Here is a 14,199-nt window from a genome sequence, read left to right on the forward strand (position 1 = left end):
ACACAATTCTGTGGTGCAGTATACAGGAAATATGTCCACAAAGACGTAATCTTCAAGTTCGAAATTTAAATTTCGAACAAAACTACCCAAAGAGTTATAAAATGATAATACAATACAATTCCACAGTACTCTACACAGAAAGTACATCTACAAACTCGTAATTTTCAACTTTGAAATTGTAATTCATTCGAACAAAAAAACACAAAGTATCATAAAACGATAATGCGAGACAATTCTACGGCACGATATATAAGAAGTACGTTTACAAACGCGTAACATTCAAGTTCGAAATCTTTCTCGCGAGCGGAATAATTAACTCGTCTCGTAACGAATTCGAGCAACGGGTAATACCGTATCGTTGAAAAAGCGTGCGACGTTCGATTTTCGGTTCGCAAGGAGGAAGACAATGCCGCATTGTCGGTAGCGAGGACTCGTTCGAGCGAGTAGGGTGATCGCGTTCGAACCGTTTTGAAATACTGTAAAAAGTACTTGTCACCGTTCCGAACGTGCACGCAAGGTGTTTCGGGGAACGCGAGACGCGAACAATGGGACACGACGTTGCATAACGCGACAGAAAACGGGTTATTTCGTCCCATTCCTTCGTTTTCGCGACAATGGCACGTTGCGCCGACACCAGGTCACAGACGACGTCCTGTCTCATGAACGTACAATGACGAACCGACGAAGAATTCCGCGAAGAGCGAATCGGCTTCCTGGCTCGAAGATCCCACGAGGTCTTCGGTTAACAAGTCCTCCGCCCCGTAGACGAATATCGTTTCAACGGGATGATAAAGACGCGCCAAATGTTCCTTTCGCAACGTTACGTGCAACTCGTTAGTCTCCTTTCTAACCCGTCGTCTTCCAGTTTGTCCGTTGACTGTGTGCAATTATTTAAGATTTCACGCCAGTCTGACGAAAAGTCCGGGAAAAGAGGAGGTTAAATTCCAGCAAAAACAGTGTTTCGAGCGAAGTTTATTTTTTTTTTTAAAGAAACATATTCGATTTATAAAATTTGCGAAGTATTCTCGTGTTCGATCACGATCGGTCAATTTTACGCGCAGAAATTAAAATCTACTATCGATAATCACGCTGGGTTTCTTTTTGAATTTTTTTCCAAGAGTTAAAACCAATACGGTAGATTGCAAAGTCGATTATAGCAATTTGTCCTTTACGTGGTACATTTTCTACTATGTATATAAAATGATCATCTCACGATGATCCTAGTGTTTCCGTGCTCTGTACAAAATAAAGATCTACTTTGGAAAAACATCGTTGTCGAGGTTCAGGACACAATCTAAGCGCGGTATTTGGTCTTTAAATTTCAATTTGGATAAAATTATCGAAATGAATAGTTACGTGTCTAAGGATAGGATAGGATACGAGTAGGTAGTCTCGGTTTGTTAAAAACGGGAAGACCTTAACGACCTAATATCTTCCGTAGGATCATTTCAATAGACGAGAAACGTTAGAAACGAAACGACCTCGCAGCGGAGTGTGCAGCTTCGTTCGCGAGCTGTGCCTCGCCACGGTCGCAATTGCGTACTTAACCTCTTCCTCCTACGCGGCTACGAAGCTCTGAAAAAGTATTTCCACGAAGAAAGGGGATTCAATCATCGAGCTCTCTGTCGTCGATCGGTCGTAACACAGCAACGTTCGTGCACTGGCTATCACCCACGGATATACACCCACGTATGTAGAACGACGCGAGAGCAAAGGGAGTTTCGAAAGCCTCGGGGACATAATTGCGACGCTGCGGCGCGTTAATTGTACGCGAGCCGTGATTGCACCTGGCGATCGGGTACGCTTTGTCGGTGTGACACGAGGGCAGCGTAATAACGTATAGTAATGGTTGCGGTTCGAGGGGAGGGGACGAATCAAAGTTTTCGCCGACTCCGTGGAACCAGAGCGGAACAGAATGGAGCCTGAAGCGTGGACCGTCGCGATTTACCGTACGGTGTCCTTCCATTTCCTCCGCTGAAATTGCACGTCAAGGATCGTACGAGATACCTTGCGTTCCTTCGCGAGGGTCAGGTTTCTCCGTTTCGTTATCCGCGGTGATTTTTCCAGATGGTTTCTCCTTTTCATCGCTGTGGTACACAGACCGAGAGAAAGGAGTATTTAGGCTCAAGGGGAAGAAATCCGTCAATGACCGTGGGTTGCTCGATCGGTCGATGCAGGGGTTCTCAAACTTTACGCATTCTTCTAGACTTTGGTGTTCTTGGGGTTACTTGGGGTTCGGCCGAAATGGTACCCAAGTGTTTCTAATAATTCTCTAATAAATGTCTAATAAATGTCTAATAATTCTTTAATAAATCTCCAATAATTCTCTAATAAGTCTCTAATAATTCTCTAATAATTCTCCAATAATTCTTTAATAATTCTCTAATAAATCTCCAATAATTCTTTAATAAATCTCCAATAATTCTCGAATAATTCTCCAATAATTCTTTAATAATTCTCTAATAATTCTCTAATAATTCTCTAATAATTCCCCAACATGTCTCTAATAAATAGTCCATTAATTCTTCTAACGTGTAAATTATCATCATGTGTAGATATTGTAAATATCGTGATGACTGACGCTTAACTAACTCGATCGTTCTCGGAGCCCTTAAAGCTTTGACAAAACTATTTTGCGACGTCCTTGGACCAAAAAATACCTAATGGTCATATCCCCGATGAAGTTGTTTGTTAAACTTTGACGATAAGAATAGCCCAAGAGTATAATCTTTCCAACTGCTGAAGAATGGATCGTCCGTGATTCGAACACACGAAAAGACTGGTTATTTCGAATCAAACACTCGATAGTAGAGAATCCTAAGAGATAGATACTTCTAAAGTTCGTGATCTTCGATCAGTGAGGTTATAGATGGAAGTTTCGGTATCCGTGGACGCTACACACGGAATTCACACTGTTGTTAAAAAAATGCCCGACAGTACTGTTTATTAAACGATTAAGTTAGAAGTCGATACTCGTTTTCGCAACGGAGCGTATTTCTTTGCGGTCTGGATTGCTTTCAGTCGCGATAAGAAGTTAAAGAAAGGAATCGACGTCGTAAGTAGATTTCGAAAGTAGACTAGCCTTCCTCTCTAGACGTCGAACAATTTATAACAAAAGCTAGCCACACACTGGCATTCTTTCCTCGAAGAATCTGTCGTCTTTCCCTTGCCCGCCTTTGATAAAATCAAAGGAATTGTAATCGCGTTGTCGCGATTGTCTTTCCCATTAATTTTTTACGTAATTTTTTCCTGTTGTATTCTCTTTACATACGAAAGGAGCATAATCTCTACGTTTCTCGGTAGCAGACATTCTGATGGTACGAAAAACGATAAAAATTCTTTCGTACTGCATTAACTGGCGTTCTTTTCGTAGAAATTCGTTCTCCCCCTCGGAAAGAATACCACTGTATGGATAGCTAGACAGAGAACGAGATAAACGTTCCCTTATCTACGATAAACGTCGGACGCATCTGCGCTTATATAGACGGTGAAAAGGTTGTTGCTAACCTCGAAAGAAGAGATTCGATAAAAGTTGTCAGTATTCCAGACCATTTCCTTGAAAAATTCTCAATATCCCGCGACGCTCGAGAATATTCCTTTGCTCTCAGATCTCGCGAGATAGTTAACCAAGTTGTACTTTTTTTAGATTCTTTAACGAAATGTGTATTATCGCGGGCTGATCTTCCAATCCGAGAAAACTCTGTTCAATGGAGCTTTGATGTTTATCCCTAACCCGAAAAGAAGAGTTTCGACTCAAAGTATTCGGTATTCACAACCATTACAAAGACCTCGCTAGACAGTTAATCAATCGACTCATGTTTCTCGCAAATACATGACGTATCATCCCCTAATGCAATAAATATTATCTTGGGGTGATCTTTCAATTCGAAGAAGTTCTGTACAACGGAGCCTTAAAATTGTCCCCTAACCGGAAAGGAAGAGCTTCGACAAAAAGTATTCAGTACACCCAACGCTTACAAAAATCTCCCTAGATAGTTAATCAATCGACTGTTATTTCTCACAGATACGTGACGTATCATCCCCTAATGCGATAAATATTATCTAGTGATGATCTTTCAATTCCAAGAAGTTCTATACAACGGAGCCTTAAAATTGATCCCCAACCCGAAAAGAAGAGCTTCGACAAAAAGTGTTCAGTACACCCAACCCTTACAAAAATCTCCCTAGATAGTTAATCGATGTTTCTCCCAGATCCGTGACGTTCCATCCCCTAGTGGGTTACGTATAACCACGAGTTGGTCTTCCGAATCGGTGTAGATCCGTGTAACGGGGCGGTCTATCGAAAAGCGGTCGTTAATCTTTCTCCCCCGTTGGAATACTTTCGCGTGCGTGCCAGATGACCGGGCGTCGTCGTTTCTCGTCCTCGGTAAAGCGAAATTCCAAGCGGAACGACGATTTCCTGGTTCAAGTGCAACTGTCGAATGCTCAGGCATTCCTCGTCGCGCGGCAGGAATTTAGACGACATGGAAACGACCTCCGCGACGTGGCTGCATCGCTGCCCGCGCCGCGTAGCGTATTTATGCGCCGGGCATTTATTACGACACGACGTTCTGCATCTAATAACCTCTCCTCACCGGCGTAGGCTCGCGGGAAAACAGAACCCGCGATACTTGTAGAGCCGAACGCTCGGTTGGCCCGTTACTCTTCTTCGTCTACGCGCCGGGTTTCGCGCTCGTGTCCCAGTCGCGTGTTTCTCATTTTCAATTGTACTCACGAGCATACGCGGCATGCGCCGCCGCGCAATTAATGTCACGGGCGACTGTCGCGCGCGGGAAATTAAACTCGCGAAAGATTGGCCGGCAGCGAGTATCATTTGTCCTCGGCGCGATGCTTCGTGTAACTCGACTGAAATTCCTAGGGAATTATTAACGCCAGGAATGTCCCGCGGGTCGGTTTATATAGGAGTCCCCCTTTTAACCAACAATAACAAACGACAGGTACCCTCGAACTCTTGTAAATTCTTTGGCTCTCAAACTCTCGCTCGTTATTCTCCACCGTGCTTCCTCCGCGACACTCCCTCTACGCTCGTTGAACTCTCGACGCTCGGGTCTAAAAACGCGACGGTCTCCAACCCTCCTCGACACGCGTCGGCTATCTTTAAGAACCCCGGCGAGTAAACATTCACCCCGTCTGGTAATTTTCGAAAGCCACTCGAGTATCTTGTTGTTCTAACATCGTTACGAATGGAACCTATCGGGTCGTTAGTTTTTATTTTTTGCCTTTGGTGAATTGTCGTCGAGGGAAATGTACACTCGTCGTTCTGTGTATTTCGTATTCTTGAATCAATTTATCTATGTTTCGTTCGTGGAGATTGGTTCGTTTTTGAAAACTCGAGAGCTCCAATCTGTCCACGTCGAAGTGTTTTGGTTCCCAATGGAGTGGTAATTTGTTCCAGCCTCGAGATACATGCCCTTTTTTTTAATATGCACAGTAAGATCGCGTTCTCCGTACCAAATTCGACAATCATCGCGCGTGATACGAATTTTTCTTACGTTCTGACTAAGAAATATTACTCGAAGAAAGATGGGGCTATGTTTGTCTGGGAAACTGTGAAAATTCAACAACACGCTTTACGTATATATTTCTCAAACACGAACTTTCTGACGTTTGAATTTTGTCAAATAGAAACTTTGTAGACACGTGAATTCGTCAAACACGAACTTCAGAGACGTGTAAACTTTGTCAAACACGAACTTCAGAGACGTGTAAACTTTGTCAAACACGAACTTCAGAGACGTGTAAACTTTGTCAAACACGAACTTCAGAGACGTGTAAACTTTGTCAAACACGAACTTCAGAGACGTGTAAACTTTGTCAAACACGAACTTCAGTGACGTGACACGAACTCCGTAAACGTATAAACTTTGTCAAACACGAACTTCAGAGATGTGTAAACTTTGTCAAACACGAACTTCAGAGACGTATAAACTCGTCAAAGATGAACTTCGTAAACGTATAAACTCGTCAAACACGAACTTCAGAGACGCGTAAACTCATCAAACACGAACTTCAGAGACGTATAACCTCGTCAAACACGAACTTCACAGAATTCTCGTCTCGATTAATGTCGACGGTTACAATTTGCACTTCGTTGCTCTCCTTCGTGTCGTGTCCACTATTTTCTTCTTCCACTTTCGTAACGCGTCGTCGTTAATTGTTTACACGAACATCGAGACACGCGTTTTGCTCGACGCGGCTCGCTTGTAACGCAAAACCGCGTTCTGATGCCCGACGGAAATAAACGCGCGTTGTTAAACGAAATATCGATGTTCGGTATTGTTCCGCGTCGCGTATCAGAACTAATTATCAGAATTTAATATTCGCCTATTAAATCAGTCCTAAGTACAATCGCGGCGGTATGCGAATCTGTTTCCGACACGGTACGAGTAACGGTGGTTGTTTCGCTGTATACATTGTACGCAATTTCTCATCTCGCTTCTCTTTTTCCCGCTCGCGTCATGTCGCGCGTTTCTCAGTCTCAATTGTGCTCGAAGAATGCCGCTTCCACCGAAGCTTGTCCCGTCTAATTATTACAAAGAGGAATATTGTTCTACCGAAATTACCGCTCCACGGACAAGCGTAACAGGTTTCTTACGGGTCACCTGTGACCCATGGAAGACTTCGCACGAAGAAACTCGACATTTTCCTTGTTAAGAATCTTCCTTCGTGTTTGTACCAACCCCTTGAGTGGAAATAAAGGAACGCGGAAACCTCGTATTTGACTTTAAAATTTTTAATAACTATATTTTGCAATTTCTGCCAATTTGTGGACACAAAGCACTTAAAGCAAGTTGTGAAATAATTTTGCAAACCGTTTGTTTGTCGTAGATAAGAATACCAAGGGTATTCTTTCGCGAATAGTTTTCTTTGCAATAATTGCGTGTAGAATTGCGATAAAATTAAATTGTCCGAATAGACGCATTTGCTTTACAATAAATCCTAAGCCAGGGAACGAAGGACTTTGCTATGTCTGGTGATCGATATTAATTCTCCAAATTTGACAGTTTTGAGCGGAGATTATCGCACATAATTTAAATTTTGCATCGTTTTCGAAGCACAGTATGGAAATAAAAGCGACACTAAAACGGTAGACAATATGACATTTCTTGGAATATATTTATACAAGTATCTACTTTTATTAATATCTTGTCAAGATTCTTTTTCCTTTTCTAAACTAAATTTTCTTAAATATTGTTTTCTGTTTCTTCCTACGCATAGAAATCTTATCTACACTTACCATATTGACATAAAACATTATAACGGTAAACGTTCACACGAAGATTTGTTTATAGAAATGTGAAATTTTACGAACAATTGGTGTTGCTTATACGCTGTTCATCGAGAATTCAAATTTCGTTTATTCTCGGTATTTGTTAAAAATTACCAACAGTTTAAACCATTATATTTATAAATGATATAAATATATACGTTTGTAGATTCTTTCGCACATTTTGCGAGATGTTGGATGCGTTTGAAAAATGAATACTAGACGCGGTTAAAAATAGTCTCGAATTGAACGAGTCGAGTTTCGCAATACGATAGCGGTCAATTTTCAACCGGTTAAAATTCCGTGGCCGTGCAACGGTCATGGCTTCCGGTTCCTCCGACCCAGAAATAAAATCGACAATACACACCGCGCATAATTACATTTATATCGGGCGTACACGTGGCCGATCGTCACGCGTGTTACGTGCACGTAGGTTCGTCACAATAATTTCAACGACCCACATTCGTCCTTAGTCGTCGCGTTCGTTCTGGTCGAAAGTCGATTCACGAGCTTTAATTGCGGTTTGGTCGACGCGTAGATCCGATTGCGTTCTCTCCGGTCGATAGTGCACAAGATTGGACACTTTGTAATGGTCGCGATTAATGATATTAGAACTTCCGGTCGTTACAACTGCACGCCAACATCCGTTACGCGAACCTATTCGCCATTTAGAACACAGTATAGCCGGTATTTTCTTTATTTTTCACGATAGGAACAAGAAACGCAAGAAGAGGAAATTGTTTATTTTAAAGGTAACATTTTTATAATTCTATATGGTATTTTTTAGCTGAATTTGAATATCATTGGTGGTTGATTTTACGCGGAATTATATGCATATTTCTATTTCGATGGTGTTGATTTTCGAATGGTTTCTATTAAGTCCACGTGTACAGGGTACTTTTTTTTTTTATTACCACGTTTAACAAAGATTAGTAAAAACCATAATTCAAATAAATGATAACACTTCTAAAATTGTACATATTATAATAGTGTTACAATGATGTAACATAATTCCAATAAGTGAGCACATGAAATATAATAATATAGTTCAACTTATCTGTTGTAGTTAATATTTTACAATATGCATCCTCTAACAAAGCATTCATTTCGACTCTTTGGGCAAGTCGTACAAAATTATCCAGCATTTGATGCGTTAAATTAAAAAAAAGTCGTCTCTATCAAAAGAACTCGTTATGGACATAAAAAATTCTTTCTTTCACGTGTTTTGTGCGGTTAAAAACAAGAAAGATATATTAGAATCGTTGACACGAATGACCCACGCTGTAAAACCGATTAATGCATACTTTAATACGCAAAGTCTCGCGTTTGCATTACACTAAGTCGTTAATTTTTTTAAGATCAACTCACCGAACGAATCCTCGATCCAACTTATTTTGATACTTATTTTCGTGCTAAAAGTATCATTTATTAAAAAAAAAAAACAATTTCTCTCGTCCCAGTCATCCAAACTTATTTCACCTTATTCATCGTTCTCCACGCAGGGCTCAAGCTACAAGCATAATCGCGTTGGAACGAAAACTATCGGTAAAATTGCCCCAGTTGTTACGATCGCTGTTCCTACGACCTTCCAGCTCCGTTCACCGAGTGAAAAAGAAAAAAATTCTTCGCTCACGAACGAATCGATTCCTGCATCCTCCTCGAATCCGAACAGCTTGTAAATTGCTCGCATGGGCCCGATCGCTGGTACTTTTACGATAAAATCGTCCTAGCGACGGTTGCGTAAGGCGATCTCGCAATTACTCGTAATTAATTCGTTCGTTCGCGGTCGTGGGTCGATCTGGAAACTTTAATTACGAGTTATCGAGTTTATCGTCTCGATTAGATTGTCCGGCGTTAATCTTGCGCCCGCGATCCAACCTACGAGGCGTGTTCTTTCCAGCGGTAATAATTCAGTTACCGACACCGTACCGGTAACAAGGTTCGAGTACAGGCTAAGGATATCTTTTGTTTTATAACGTGTTAGCTTGACGTGACAAAAGGATTAAAATACACGCGCCAGAGAGTGATCTGAGACGAGAAACGCTCAACGAGCAAGCAACCGACATCTCTTTATCCCTTTGGACTCGAGAGGAAACCCTTGGTCACCACCTAATTCAGTCTACTATTTCCAACCAGGGAAAACTTCGTGATTTTAAATTCAAATTGAAATTTAAATATTACGTTTCTGTAGAGTGTAAACGTACGTATGAGAAGTATACAAAAATGTTCCATTCCAGATGAATTTTACGACTTAAAGAATTCTTTCGAGGCGTAGGTTTCAAGTAGCAAAGAATCATCGAGTGCAAAGTGTTAAGTTGTACACGAAAAATTGATCAAACGCTTAATTTTGAAAATTCTCGGTAAAGCGGTTCAGCCTTCTTTGTATATTAATTTTCTTCCTCCGTTCACCGATACCGAAATTAATTATTCGAGACCACGTGGAAAAGTGAACGCATTCAAGCACGCGTGAAATTATTTCGAAAAAGATCCTCCTTGCAGAGAAACTAGGCTCTGCTACCGTCAGCTCCGTGTACCTAGATCGTTTGCACGATCTTTGGCAACCCTATCCGTTTCGTCGTGTCTGGTTTCTCGTACACATTTTGTATAAGCGTGAATAACTTTTCACCTGTGCACCAACACGGTCGCTTGTTTTACCACGAACGTGGCAAACTTTATGAAATAATCAAACGGTTCGATTTTTCTTCTCTGGCCGATCACCCGAATCGTTTACTTTTCGCGGCCAATTTGCTCGAGCTGCGCGATTCTTCGTCCATGATTTATCAGGGGCGTTGTTTTCGATCGATTAACACCGTATGGAGTCAGTTCGGGTTCTCGGGTTTGTTTCCGTGTCGAATCGTGGTGTTCCTCGTAGCCGGTCGCTCGGGATTTGTTCCTCGTTTTACAAGGATATACATACATATCGCGCGCCAATAAATTTTACGTCCGCCGAGATTTATGTCGCGTCGAGCCGAGAAATCGTGCAGACATCGTAATAGTTTATCCCGGGATAGATACAGCATTGTTGGACCGTTTTAGTTGAATTTTCCGCTCGACTCTAATGTTTCAATTTCGAATGGGGAATTAATCGGTCACCGCGCTCGATCGGAGCAGTGTTTTATAGGTAGGGGTTGCGACGCACGGGGGATGAATGACAATTTTTAATGTGGAAGAATTTTTAACGTGGGTAACTTATTTATTTTAGTTTCGAGAACTCGAAAACATACTAAAGATTTGGATTAAAAGAACTCGAATGTAGGATAAAATGTAATAGTTGCTAAAAGTAAAGAGTAACCGAACTATGTTTGTCAGAGGAGTGTTTTTTAGGTAAGAATTGTAATGTTTGGGAGATGAAAAAGTTTTTAACGCGGAAGAATATGGAAATTTACGCATTTTAATTTCAAGAACTCAAAAGCATGTTAAAGATCTAGATTAAAAGAACTCGAATGTAGGATAAAATGTAATAGTTGCTAAAAGTAAAAAGTAACCGAACTATGTTTGTCAGAGGAGTGTCTTTAGGTAAAAATTGTAATGTTCGGGAGATGAAAAAGTTTTTAACGTGGAAGAACATGGATAATTTACGCATTTTAATTTCAAGAACTCAAAAGCATGTTAAAGATCCGGATTAAAAGAACTCGAATATAGGATAAAATGTAATAGTTACTAAAAGTAAAGAGTAACCGAACTATATTTGTCAGAGGAGTGTTTTTTAGGTAAGAATTGTAATGTTCGGGAGATGAAAAAGTTTTTAACGCGGAAGAACGTAGATAATTGACTCATTTTAGTTTTAAGAACTCGACTGTACGATAAAATATAATAGTTACTAAAAGTAAAAAGTAACCGAACTATATTTGTCAGAGGAGTGTTTTTTAGGTAAGAATTGTAATGTTCGGGAGATGAAAAAGTTTTTAACGCGGAAGAACATGGATAATTTACGCATTTTAGTTTCAAGAACTCAAAAGCACGTGAAGATCTAGATTAAAAGAACTCGACTGTACGATAAAACCTAATAGCTGCTAGAAGTAAAAAGTAACTGAACTATATTTGTCGAAATAGTGTCTTCTAGGTAAGAGTTGCGACGCTCGAGGGATGAAAGACAATTTTTTAGCTTCAAGAACTGAAAAGCACGTTGAAGATCTGGATTAAAAGAACTCGACTGTACGATAAAACCTAATAGCTTCTAGAAGTAAAAAGTAACCGAAGTATGTTTGTCAGAGGAGTGTTTTTTAGGTAAGAATTGTAACGTTCGGGAGATGAAAAAGTTTTTAACGCGGAAGAACGTAGATAATTTACTCATTTTAGTTTCAAGAACTCAAAAGCACGCTAGAGATTTAGGTTAAAAGAATTCGACTGTACGATAAAATCTAATAGCTATTAGAAGTAAAAAGTAACCGAAGTATAGTTATCGGAGCAGATTTGTAGGTAAAGAGCGCGATATTCAGAGGTTGGAAGACAATTTTTAATACCGATAAAGCGTGGATATATAAAAATACTCGAAGTTGGCTGACAACGATAGGATATGTAGGTTTGGTCGATCGTTTTAGCGAACACGACAAATCCAAGTCTTCTGTTTTTCTTATGTAAATTTAAACCGATATGCTATGCAGTGGCAGCTGTTTGCAATATCGATACAGTCAGCAAACAACTCGCCATCGGTTCGATATATCGTGAGACTTTGCCACGTCGCGTTTCTAAATATCCAAGTAGCGAGGTAAGCTACATTTTTTTATTCCAAGAACACTCAACGTCGTTTTCGGTGCAAAATTTCATACAAACGAGTTAGAATTTTCTTTCGAGTTAAAATTACTATAAATTGGAGTTAACGCGTCGATAACGGTCAATACAATGGTAAACACAAATAATTCAAGTCCTAGAAAATAAAAATCCTGACAAACATCAGAGATCTGAGCAAAAATATTCTATTCTCATTGTATTTTCGAATTTCGTTTTGGTATTTCAGAAAGGCGTGTTGGTAATGGTCAATAAAATAATAAATACAAAGAATTCAAAACCTAGAATGTAAAAACGAATTAAAGATCTTCGCAAGAACATTGTATCATATTTATTATTTCGAATTTTGCCTCAGTATTTCAGAAAAACATTCTTGAAACGTTAAACGCCACGCTAGTTTTCAATACTCAAGGATGTCCCCGATATTCATTCGAACTGTAGTGTAAAAATTAAAAATACACGATAATTCGTCCATGTACATGTTATTTCATATTATTACTAACGAGAGTAATGCTATTTAAAAGTATACAAGTATTAGAATTCGTGTCTCGTAAACCAGTGACCACCTGTTAAAATGTTAAGTTTAAACAAAAAATGTAAGAAAAGATTCCACCTGAAATCGTTAAACGATCGTGAAGACTCCAAACGTTCGTGTGTCTTTCTGTTCGTCTTAACTAGAAAAAAAAAAGAAAGATACAAAAACGTCAGTCGTTTCGACGCTCGTTCGAGATCGGTCTTAATCGTAAACGAGGTGTTTCGAGAAACTGTTCGTTCAGTTTCACCGACATTGTTTCCAAATACGTTTTTCTCGGGTTGTCGTTCGACGTTGTTGAAAAATAAGTTGCATCGTTTCGGTGCTCGCGTGTCTAGTATAACTCGCGTGGAACTCGCGAATCGTCGAGTACCGAATGCCGAGTAAATCGAATAGTCGAAGGTTGCGCAGAATTGAAGGAGTCGCGTTTAGTGAATGCACGTAGCGCCTAGAATGACCAAGAGGCCGTCACTGCGCAGACGTAGACCGACAAGCGAGGGAGCTCCGTAATACGAAATAATTAAATCCTCAGTCATCGGTCGCCCTTTGTCGGTGAAGTTATGTCGGTGACGATAATCTCGGCTCCGACTCCGTTCGTGCAACATTACGAGGATCAGATCGAGCGAATCTCCCCTTTACGATCAGTGTCGTTCCTGGATCGAGTTCGCGTCGATAATCGAAAATTTCGCTTCGGTCGTTCTCGCGAACGCACGATCGATGTAACAATCGTTCTTATCCGTTTTACGCGTTACTGCTGTGAGATACTCGCGCGAGAGACTCGTCTCTGAACATTTTTCGACGAAAGTGAACCCCCTGATTATGGTTTCGACCGGTACACGATTTATTACGGATTTGGAGTACCGCGCGACATCGTTCTCTGTTTCGCACGACTGCCGTTAGAAATGTGAGTACCCGCGATGAATTTCTTTACGATTACATCGAAATTCGGTGTTCGTTTACTTTCGAAGTAAACGTAATAGAGTGTGAAATTTCAACTCGAACGAGAGACCGTGGCTCGTTCGATCGTATCGAGAAAGCGATTTCCAACTCGGTGTCGATCCATTCGGTCGCGGATCCTTTTCTCCGAGTGTAGAAAATATTCGATCGTCTCGAATTATTTCCCATTGCGACGAAATTGCACAAATTCAATCATTGCAACGGTACTCGTGTCCATTGCGATGAAATCCTATTTAAAATTTTCCTAACGTCAAACCACTTCTGATACACACGTTTTAAAAATACTATTTCGAAGCGCGTCGGCAATTGTCGCTAAAAAATCACGCTCAAACAGCGATCAATTGTGCGCACGTTCCTCTTATAACTCCAAGAAAAACTTATTCCTCAAACGTACGAGAAATAAGTCGAATAACTTAACGACGAAGTTCACGACAACGACCGTGAAAATAAATCGACATCGTTGTAAAATTCACTACCGTTCGATGCAAAATTACAAAAATACCATCAACGTTCGTCCCCTCCACGCTTTACAAACTCCCTCGTTGAACGCTCATCCCCGCCACGAATAAGCAACGATAAACCTAGAGGTGCTCGACGCATCTTCTCAATTTGCGCACGAATTTCGCTGGTAATGCCGACGAGGACCGTTAACATCGATACGGATCTCCTTGAGCGTGTATCATTGTCCGTTATC

At 40.6% G+C, this 14,199-nt stretch overlaps 1 protein-coding gene across 9 annotated transcripts in view; it reads left to right on the top strand.

Moving 5' to 3' along the window:
* The window catches only part of Smash (smallish), a 243,138-nt gene that overhangs the window by 120,989 nt on the left and 107,950 nt on the right, over positions 1-14,199 (top strand). For 2 of the 9 annotated variants that reach the window (XM_076322696.1, XM_076322699.1), the window contains exon 1: positions 13,076-13,452. The exons of the other annotated variants lie outside the window; for them this stretch is intronic. The gene's annotated coding sequence lies outside the window, so the exon portion shown is untranslated. Of the gene's footprint in view, positions 1-13,075; positions 13,453-14,199 lie in introns of those variants that run through there. 9 annotated transcript variants of the gene reach the window in all.

Source organism: Ptiloglossa arizonensis, chromosome 10 (genome assembly GCF_051014685.1).
Source record: "Ptiloglossa arizonensis isolate GNS036 chromosome 10, iyPtiAriz1_principal, whole genome shotgun sequence".
Taxonomy (NCBI): domain Eukaryota; kingdom Metazoa; phylum Arthropoda; class Insecta; order Hymenoptera; family Colletidae; genus Ptiloglossa; species Ptiloglossa arizonensis.